Source organism: Entelurus aequoreus, linkage group LG22 (genome assembly GCF_033978785.1).
Source record: "Entelurus aequoreus isolate RoL-2023_Sb linkage group LG22, RoL_Eaeq_v1.1, whole genome shotgun sequence".
Lineage (NCBI taxonomy): Eukaryota > Metazoa > Chordata > Actinopteri > Syngnathiformes > Syngnathidae > Entelurus > Entelurus aequoreus.
This window is the reverse complement of record NC_084752.1, coordinates 31,480,140-31,491,189: the sequence shown is the minus strand read 5'-3', so window position 1 is coordinate 31,491,189 and position 11,050 is coordinate 31,480,140. Positions and strand designations below refer to the sequence as shown.

Here is an 11,050-nt window from a genome sequence, read left to right as displayed (position 1 = left end):
GCAAATGTTACCCAGCTTGCAAAGATTGTTATAAATCCATTATGATTTATTGCCAATTCCTTTAACTTGGGCACACTCATCTTTACCTTTGGCAGTTTTAAGCCAGTTATTTCCAGGAGTTATCTCACCCTCTGAGACACTTACATAATAACACTTACATAAGACTTGTAATTTTTTGCGGCTACAGACAGATTCCTTTTTTGTACTTTAGGCCCAATGTGGCTCTTTCAACATGTTGGGTTGACGACTCCTGCACTATAGTAATGGTGGGTGTTTTGTAGAGTGCACAATTCCATTATTTGACTCACTCTGTCAGACTTTGGGGTTGATTAATGTGAGGAGTCAAAGAGTTAAGGGGGACTCAGATGAATATTTTCTTTTCTGACTTTTGAATGACTTATGAATGTCATATACTTGTGTTAATACCAAAGCATCAAACCACGAGGTTCATGCATTTTGGTGTGAGCTTGCACACATTTTTAGATGCTTCTGTTCGCGGTGTTTTGTAGTCTGGCTACGCCGTGACATCACAGCGAGGGGGATGTACTTATTTGGACTTTAAGTACAACTCTTAACGAGAGGGGAGCTGGCATTAGGTATTATTTTCTTCTAATCGTGGTTTGAGAATAATAACACCAATGTGTGTTGATGCTGACAAAAGCACATTTTTTATGCAGAGTCTGAAGCGATAGGCGAGTGTGCAGGTGTACCTAATGTGGTGACAGGTGAATCTGGATAACATTTTTGAAGTTAATTTAGATTTTTTGTGTCCGGATAAAAGTAGCGGTGGCAACTACACAACTTACATTTTACCAGTGTACATTTTCAAAATATCAATTATAATATTTAGGATAGGGGGAGGCGTGGTTTCATTTGCAATCTGGCAACGCTTCCAGAATCAAACAGTTTGCAGACAGACTGTGAAGCAAAATTTACACCAAAGCATCTACTATCTAGACCACAAGTAAGTGTTTTAAATGTAGATTATAATCACCACAAGTCCCCGTTAATTTACACAAACACATGCAGGCATCCCTTGGGGTGTCCTAACTTTTCCACATGACTGTACAAATGTAAAAAGAAGTTGACCACGGTTACAAAACACATGAAAAAACAAACATTTTGCAGAATTCTCGTCACAGAGAAGCCTCATGCAGTATTTTTCAAAAGGGGCAGTATAATGCAAAATTGGTACCTGTTTTGGTGTATTTGGGATCTGCACAAGTCCTGAAAATTTGAAATGGAAACATGGGGGCATTGCAGGGATATTTATAAAACAATCTTGCCTTCCTTCATACTTCCGGTAAACAAAACGTTTAGAAATGTACCATTTGGTGACGTTTTTGCCATTTGTGATGTCAGCGGATTATCCTTATATTGTAGAGATTTACCCAAAATACTCATGTGCGCCCGCCATTGTAGTCCGACGATGTAGTCCGTAAGCTCCTTCTTTTTCTCTATCCTCTTGTTGTGGGGCAGACTGGCTCATACAAGCACATGCATCCTGAAGAGACGGCCAGAAAGCAGCTTAAAGACGGTCTGTAAAATATAAACTATACATTTTTGACCAAAGAACCAACATTACATGTTATGTAGACCACAAGGTAGTGTTTTACATGTAGAAAAAAAATCATAATATGACCTCTTTAAGGGGAACTGCACTTTTTTTTGTATTGTTGCCTATATTTACAATCATGTGAGAGACAAGAATGCACGTCTTTTTCTTTTTTTTAGAATTTTAAACATAATATAAAACGCTTGAAAGACGCGGCTAATGAGAGTAGCCTTCAAAGCCCTCTAAAACAACTTCAAAGCTCTCCATCAAACATTTTATATACACGCTCAAAGTATATATATAATAGTAACATACACGTTCATAATAATATGTAATATGTTCGATATTCACCCTATTTTGGTAATTTTATTCATTTCTTCAGCGCATTGATTTCTGTTTCCAGCGCAGCGCATTTTCGACTTTCTGGCATCAAATGTGGGTTCCTGCTTCCACATTCAAAGGCGTGTGTGTTGAAATCATGGCAGAAACGGACAACGAAGACAACTATTTTTGGACCAATTTTGACATTAATGGAGTGCTTACCCAAATAAATCGGAAAAAAACAGCTGGACCAAACGCACAACTATACATCGACTGAGCAGCACTTCATGCGTGTTATTACAACTACAGTCATACGCTGTCTGGCTAGCTGTGTACAAACAAAACATGAAATGTGGGCTAATACTTTACAGATACTGTAATATGATTGTTCAGATTTTTCACTAAGTACAGATTGCTGTCTGATCGCATTGCGTTGTGCATTACAAACTGGTGTTACTACGCGAGAAAGAGTGTTCCTCAGTGTTCGCTCTTACAATAACAATGTTGCTACGGCTTCGAGATTATACAGGTTACGGAAAGTAAATGAAGTATTGTTGATGTTTTTTTTAATGCATTTTCTAAGTGATTTAAAGGCGGAATGATGCTAGTAGCTGCGGACGATTTTTACAAGTTAGAAGGCAAAAACAACAAAACTTTGTGTCTTCTTGTCTCTCATAATGATTGTGGAAGATGGGCAAATTTCCCCAAAAAAGTGCAGTTCACATTTGATGCTCTTGCTTGTCATGCAAGTGTAAAAAGAAGTAAAATAAATAAGCAAACAAAAAAACTAATTTAATTTTGAAATTTTTTTTTTAAAAATGTGTTTTTACAATGGAAAAGGTTTTAATTTAAAACATTTGTACACACATACAACACTTAAGACCTTCAGTATATCAGTATGTGGAATTAAAGTATGGAATGGGTTAAGCAAAGATATCAAACAATGTACTAATATGATCCACTTCAAGAAACTCTTCAAACTTAAACTGTTTACAAAGTACAAAGAAGAAGAACCATGATAATCACTCTGAATTTATTTCATCCATCCATTCATTTTCTAGATAATCTTATTTATCTCACCATATAAATTATAACTTCACTAATTATTATTTATTTATTTTTAATGTTATTAGTTATGGAGTATGTTGTGAATAAATTGAGAACAGGAAGTGAAGAAAAGTTTTTGCAACTGCTATGTAAAGGAAAAGGGGTAGGTTTAAATAAGCTCTGCTTCTCCCTACTCCTTTTCGAACATGTTGAATAGAGAAACTGGAAATTGTGATGCATCACAAACTCAATGGTTCATAAGTGACATCATGTGAGTACCTGTGTACACCCTACTGATTTTCCATGTACAAAAAAAGCCAAAGAAAAAGTCAACACATGCATACTTACTTCTGAAGTATTGCAATGTCTTGGTAGACGTCATCGGTGATGACGCTCCAAAGTTTTGTCCCACTTTCAAGGATCCAATGTATTTCCTTGGTGGAGGTAACAAGAAAGCCAACAATCATTAAGTCAGTAAGAACAATCGATGTGTTTGTGTGTGTGTGTGTGTGTGTGTGTGTGTGTGTGTGTGTGTGTGTGTGTGTGTGTGTGTGTGTGTGTGTGTGTGTGTGTGTGTGTGTGTGTGTGCGTGCCTGAGGCCTCTTCCCAGTAAATGTGTTGTGCTCCTCCAATAAGTTGTCTAATGATACTGCACACTCTAATAACACTGCTGTCCCACTTCAACACGTTTACACTTTAATGCAAGTCCAATCAAATGCAATTATTGTGTGTGTGTGTGTGTGTGTGTGTGTGTGTGTGTGTGTGTGTGTGTGTGTGTGTGTGTGTGTGTGTGTGTGTGTGTGCGTGCGTGTGTGCGTGTGTGCGTGTGTGCGTGCGTGCGTGCGTGCGTGCGTGCGTGTGTGTGTGTTTGTGTGTGTGTTCAAAGGTCGGCCGCTTTTCCTCACTAATGAATTTAAACACAGAGGATGACTGGACGAGAAGGTGAAAGGTCGCGTGAGAGGTCTCGTGTGAGATGTTGGAGCTATAGTGTTTGTTTTGAAGATGAGAAAAACACATTGTGCACCTTTTAACCTCTTTACCGCCCTAGTGGATGAAGAGTCCTTTTTTAACGTGCAGGATTTAACGAGAGGGATGTATGAAACATTGAATAGAACCATTAATAACTGTATTGTACAGGTAAGGTTTGATTTTTTTTTACCGTAAAGTGTAAAAAGAAGTGAAGCGCTGTTGAACCGGAGATTTGTTCTATAAACATGTTGACTCTCACCAAGTGTCTTTTACAACTAGTCCATGAAGAATCCTCTTCCTTCCTTCCGCTTCCTCTTCCTCCCTGTCCGGGTCACATCAAAGGCAGAGGGCCGACCTTTGACCCTGTGACCCCATTTTGGAAGCTTTACAAAGCAGCGGGGCGAGAATCCATCAGCTACAGCGATAATAAAAACATACAAGGAGCCCGACTGGACTTGTACACAGGTGAGGCAAATCATTATTATTCGATTGAACTTGCAAGCAAAGACTACTCATAATGTAATATTAAAAATAAAACAACTTTAAATGTTATTACTGTGAGGATACGGTTGTAAACATAAAGCTGTAGAACAATTTATTTTTTGAAAGGAAAGTCTATTTGAAAAAAAAAAGTTTTATTCTAAAAAAAGAAAAAATTACAATTATATCTTGTACCCAAAAACTGTATAAAGAAAAAAAATTGTATATTCCAGGAAAATTATGTATTTCTTTTATAGTGAAAGTCGTATTTTAAACACCTTTTTTTAAAAAAATTATATTTCAAGAGTAACGTTTAAAATTATGAGATACAATTAAGTTTTAAAAAAATAACATTGTTTTGAGAATAAAAGGTTTATTTTCAAGACAGATGTGTCATATTTTACTGAAGACTTGTATTTATTCCGCGACCCCGAAGGGAATAAGCGGTAGAAGGTTGGAGTTCAAATCCCAGCCGAGTCATACCAAAGACTATAAAAATGGGACCCATAACCTCCCTGCTTGGCACTCAGCAACAAAGGGTTGGAGTTGGGGGTTAAATCACCAAAATGATTCCCGGGCGCGGCGCCGCTGCTGCCCACTGCTCCCCAAGGGGATGGGACAAATGCAGAGGACAAATTTCACCACATCTAGTGTGTGTGTGACAATCATTGGTACTTTAATCTTTAGTCTTAATCTTAAAATGGATGGATGGATGGATTAAAAAAATTAAGTCGTATATGAAAAACATGTTTAAAAAATGTATTCAAAGGTTTTTTTATTCAACAATTAAAAAAAAAGGTATTTATTTTTTACAAAAAAGTTTTATTTATTTATTTTTGTCCTCAAAATTCTAAACAAAATACATGTTTGTACCTCATAATGATGAAAATGTTTTATTTGTTTTTTAAATGCTAATTTTTTAATATCTTCAAGATATCATACTTTATTCTCGTAGTAAACATGTTTTCCCCCATTTTGGCCCTAATAGTCCTTTGTATTCGCCATTGTTATTTGTGTGTGTATAAGTGTGTGCGTGCGTGCGTGCATGTTAACGGTGGCAGGGCTCCATTCAAAGTAGGCCTCAAACGCTGCGTCCAGTTTTTATCTCTGTCCCAATGAGTAACTCATCTAAAGTGTTTGGCATGGCGTGCAGCCGCTCGTTAGTATTCCACCGCACACCTCGGAGAAGCCATTAGCATAAAAACACACACATTCACATGCAGATGGGTAGCTCTGAGCCTCTTAGCAGGGCGGCTAATGGCGCTAGCCACTTAATTAAGGTCACTTATGTGTAAACTCTGTTAGCATGGGCGCTAATAACTACTGGCCAGACAATGGGGACATGTGTGTGTGCGTGTGTGTGTGTGTGTTAATGATATGACTGCAAAGCCTGACCTGCAGCCTCCATTACCGCCTGCTTATTAAGTGGTTTGTTTTGCAGAGTGCCTCTTAAAGGTGATATCATTGAAACTGGACATCAGCACACATTTTGGAGGTGTGTGTGTGTGTGTGTGTGTGTGTGTGTGTGTGTGTGTGTGTGTGTGTGTGTGTGTGTGTGTGTGTGTGTGTGTGTGTGTGTGTGTGTGTGTGTGTGTGTGTAGTCTAAACAAGAAAAGAGATAAAGTGTCCACAGTGAAAGCCATGTGGAAAGTGAATATCCGGCACCTGGTTAATTTATGGCCCCCTTGCTTTCCTTCTCGTCTCCTTCGCTGCGGTCCTCCCTTCCGGCGCCTCTCAGGTCGCCTTGTCTAGAAACAATTAGTAGCCCTAGGCAGGCAAAGCGCTCATTGCAGTTTGGTGTGTTTTTGTTTGCAGGGTGTGGACAACTTTGTGTGTCGTACTGCTTGGCCCTTTTCCACCAAAAGTTCAGGAACTTTAGGTTCCTGGAACCTTTAGTTCCAGGAACTAGAGGTTCCTGTAGAAGTGTGTGGTTTGTGTCTCCACCGCATTTCACAATTCAGGTAGTTTATACAAATAAGACTGATAAGTTGTTTAGTATATATCTACACTGATACCATGTAAATAAACAGGCTATTAGGTCAGAGTTTATTTACTAAAAAGTAAGTACATTAAATACAAATCAATCATATACAAAACTATACGATTTATCAAATAAAGTATACCGAATTGTTCATAAAAAGCCAGGCTTTTGTCCTACTAAGGTACCGGTAACGGTACCAAAATGTATTTCGATACTTTTCTGTACTTTTCTAAATAAAGTGGACCACAAAAATGGCATTATTGGCTTTATTTTTACAAAAAAATCTTAGGGTACATTAAACATATGTTTCTTATTGCAGTTAAGTCCTTAAATAAAATAGTGAACAAACAAGACAGCTTGTCTTTTATTAGTAAGTAAGCAAACAAAAGCTCCTAATTAGTCTGCTGACATATGCAGTAACATATTTTGTCATTTATCATTCTATTATTTTGTCAAAATTATAAAGGAAAAGCGGTAGAAAATTACTTATTAATCTACTTGTTCATTTACTGTTAATATCTGCTTACTTTCTCTTTTAACATGTTCTATCTACACTTCTATTAAAATGTAATAATCCCTTATTCTTCTGTTGTTTGATACTTTACATTAGTTTTGGATGATACCACAAACTTAGGTATCAATCCGATACCACGTAGTTACAGGATCATACAATGGTCATATTCTAAGTCCTCATGTGCCCAGGGACATATTTCCTGAGTTATAAACATAATATAAACTTTAAAAAAGGGAAAAAAGATTTTGTAATGCTAAAAAAATTATCGATGTAATTATAGTAGTATCGACTAGATACACTCCTGTACAGTGGATGTCTGGTGTAGATCCACCAATGGCGTTTGTTTACATTGTGATGCTGGTGAGCTACGGTGTGTAGTGAAGCATGTTTAGCTATTCCTCGTCCTGCAGGGATGATACTTGTAAGAAACTTACTTTATTCGTCGCCATGGAGACCAGGATTAGTGATTTAGAAGTAGCTAAAACACTGCCGACTGCGGATGGACTTTAGCCGCCAGCTAGCTAGCCATATCTTAAAGCACCTCTTCATGAGGGCGTTTCAGTGTTATAACTTCACCTTTATCCTTAGTTTTTAAGCCAAAATGTTCTTCAATTTCTTTACCGGTATATCGTACAACCCTATGTCCAACAATCAGAAAGTCGTCCTCTCAGTAAATGATGGATTCATGAGGGTCAGGTGATTCCTTGAGGTCTATTTTAACTGTAAATAACAATATATAAATAATACATGTGAGTGTTTATCTCACGTCGACAACACAAACACATCAAACACTTTGGCGTTAGCTTGTTAGCATTAGCATTCTATTCACTCGGGTTGAGGCTAATAACTACACAAATGGAGTGTCACTGAGTACTTTTATTACATGTAATAAAGTAAATAGGTAATATTTTATGTTATTTACCTTTGTTGCAGCCTCCTTTATTTCACATTTATCCAATGAAGTCTCAGAGTAGCAAGCAGCTGAGGTCGTTGCGGCTTCATATTCCTCTGTAAATACGTTTAGAAGAGTCCGTCCACTTCTCGTAGCTTTGCAAATTGAGTTGAAGTTTGTAAAAAAAAACAAAAAAAACATTAAACTTCATATAGTTTAAAGACTACAGCTGAGTATAAACACTCCATAATAGTTCCACTGATCAGCGTTCTTCAGCACAACGATGCCCCACAAAAGGTCCTGCATTTTGAAAGCTCCTTCTAGGAGCGCAGAAGCCGGGTAATAACAAGGAACCCTCAAGTTTCTGGCCGGCTGCTCTACCGTCTGAGCCAAGCCGCCCCCCCCATTCTTTAAAATTTTGAATTGATTCGAGTCATGATTCTGAATTTTTTAGCTCCGCTACGACACATACGTCCTCAAAGTCAAATAGTCAGTGGCTTTTGGTTAATTAGGCTTCACTACACACCGTAGGAGAATACACGAGCTCGCCAGTGTCACCGCTAACAAAAGATAGCGCTCCTGAATGTAAACAAATGCCATGGGTGGATCTACACCTGACATCCACTGTAATGATACCAAGTACAATAGTGTATCTAGTCGATACTACTATGATTACATCGCTATTTTTTTATCGTCACAAAATATTTTTTCCTTTTTAAAAAAAAAAAGTCATATTATGTTTATAAACACAGGAAATACGTCCCTGGACACATGAGGACTTTGAATATGACCAATGTATGATCCTGTAACGACTTGGTATCGGATCAATACCTAAATTTGTGGTATCATCCAAACCTAATGTAAAGTATCAAACAACAGAAGAATAAGTGATTATTAAATTTTAACAGAAGTGTAGATAGAACATGTTAAAACAGAAAGTAAGCAGATATTAACAGTAAATGAACAAGTAGATTAATCATTCATTTTTACAGATTGTCCTTTATAATGTTGACTAAATAAAAGCATGATAAATGACACAATATGTTACTGCATATGTCAGCAGACTAATTGGGAGTCTTTGTTTGTTTACTTACTACTAAAAGACAAGTTGTCTTGTATGTTCACTATTTTATTTAAGGACAAACTTGCAATAAGAAACATAAGTTTAATGTAACCTAAAAATTGTTGTTGAAATAAAGCCAATAATGCCATTTTTTGTGGTCCCCTTTATTTAGAAAAGTATCAAAGTATCGGAATACATTTTGGATACCGGTAGCGGTACCAGAAACCACCCTATGACACACATGTCAGATGTAAATTATTGAATGACAAGTTGCTTTTTACATTTTTTTCACCCCAAACATACTCCTGACCAGTGGTCCCGGAGAAACATGAATTCATTTAGAAACTACCGCATTTTCTCCGACCGGCCTGTCCCACTAAACACACCAATAACTTGTTTATAGATGTATAATAAAACTCTTTTGTTATTGTACATGGCACAATGCACTTTAATGGATATATAAATTGTTAATGTGCCAGATTGTAGCCAAAGGGTAAATTTTGCTGTTTTTATCTGCCACATGTAGAAAGCCGGTCCGTGAAAAGAATGCATACATTAAAGTGGTCCCTGGTGGAAAAAAGGTTGGGGTACCCTGCTCCTGGCCACGTCATGCTCTGTCGCTGGTAAGAATATGGGGACAAATTTGCCCCTGACTAGTGCTTGGGTTACAAAGTACAGGGTCTTTTGTTCTAAACCATGTCGTAATTAAAATGTTATTAAGATTTTTTAAATTTTTGTTTAAATGTTGGTAAAATTGTTTAATACCAGCAACTTCAGCATATTAACAAAAATGTACTGTTACAAAAATCATGCAGATTGTCAAAAATGTTAGATAATATAACACGTGATAGTTTTACCTCAATAAAAGATTTAGTTTTTCTGGAAATTTCTTGTGTTGCACAAGGTGATATAATTTATATGGTGCTGGGGTACCCATCATTTCATCCTTTCTAAGTTTCTCTTGGACCACCAATTTTTGTCAAATCCTAGTTACGACCCTGCAGACAATGAGTTGGAGGTGCTTCTTGTCGGAGTGGAAACATTTTCTCTATTCCACTTTTATTGCAAATTAGGGTAGCAGTGCATGCATCTGAAGGCCGAAGTGTCAGCAGGTAAAAGACATATTTTACACAAAACACTCTTGCATATATCTATTTGAGAGGACATGATGAATGCAATCGATCTAATAACGTGTGTGCAGTCGATAGTTAGAATTACATTTGAAAAACCAGCTGTTGCTTTAAATAATGTAGGCCTGTTATATATTTTAATTGAACACATGGGGGTGTGTTTATTGTTCATATGTCTCTGATGTGCACTTCAATCAGTCTGAGGAGAATTGTTTGACATTTCTTAATTTCAACAGTTACCCAGAATCACCAAAGTATCCACAACATGTAGAAATTTGGCGCGATATGAAGTTTAATTTGTGTTTTCATCACAAAAGCTTTTTTTTTTACACTGAATTTATGTAACTGAATTTTTGAGAACCGAATTTTAAATTATGCTGACATTGAAAATAAATTCAGTGTTTTAAAATTCAGAATAAAAAAAATCTGTTTAAATCCAGCTAATTGTTAAAAAAATTGATTTACTGAATTTTCATACACCCAATTTTTTTACACCAAATTGTTTTAGATTGATTTTTTATACACTGAATTTTTTTACACTGAATTTTTATGCACCGAATTTTTTTAGATTTAATTTTTATACACTGATTTTTTTTACACTGAATTTTTATATACTGATTTTTTATACACAGAATTTTTATACACCAAATTTATTTTACACTGAATTTGTCTACAGTCTATTTTTTTTACACCGAATTGTTTTAGGTTAAATTTTTATACAATACATTTTTTTACACTGAATTTGTATACAGTGATTTTTTTTTACACCAAATTGTTTTAGGTTTAATTTTTATACACTGAATTTTTTTTTACACTGAATTTTGATACACTGAATTTTTATACACCAATTTTATTATACACTGAAATTTTATACACTGAATTTTTTTACACTGAATTTTTATACACTGACTATTTATACACTGCATTTTTATACACCAACTTTTTTACACTGAATTGTTTTACACCGAATTGTTTTGGATTGAATTTTTATACACTGCATTTTTATACACTGATTTTTTATACACATAATTTTTATACACCAAATTTATTTTACACTGATTTTTTTTTACACCGCATTGTTTTAAATTTAATTTTTCT

At 36.0% G+C, this 11,050-nt stretch overlaps 1 long non-coding RNA gene across 1 annotated transcript; it reads right to left on the bottom strand.

Annotated features, from left to right (window-relative positions):
• Nucleotides 1–1,404: 1,404 nt before the first annotated feature.
• Nucleotides 1,405–7,909, bottom strand: LOC133639665 (uncharacterized). Its single transcript, XR_009823830.1, has 3 exons — nt 7,790–7,909; nt 3,272–3,357; nt 1,405–1,504 (listed from the first exon to the last, which is right to left on the bottom strand). It is a non-coding gene; the product is annotated as an uncharacterized LOC133639665 (long non-coding RNA).
• Nucleotides 7,910–11,050: the final 3,141 nt, after the last annotated feature.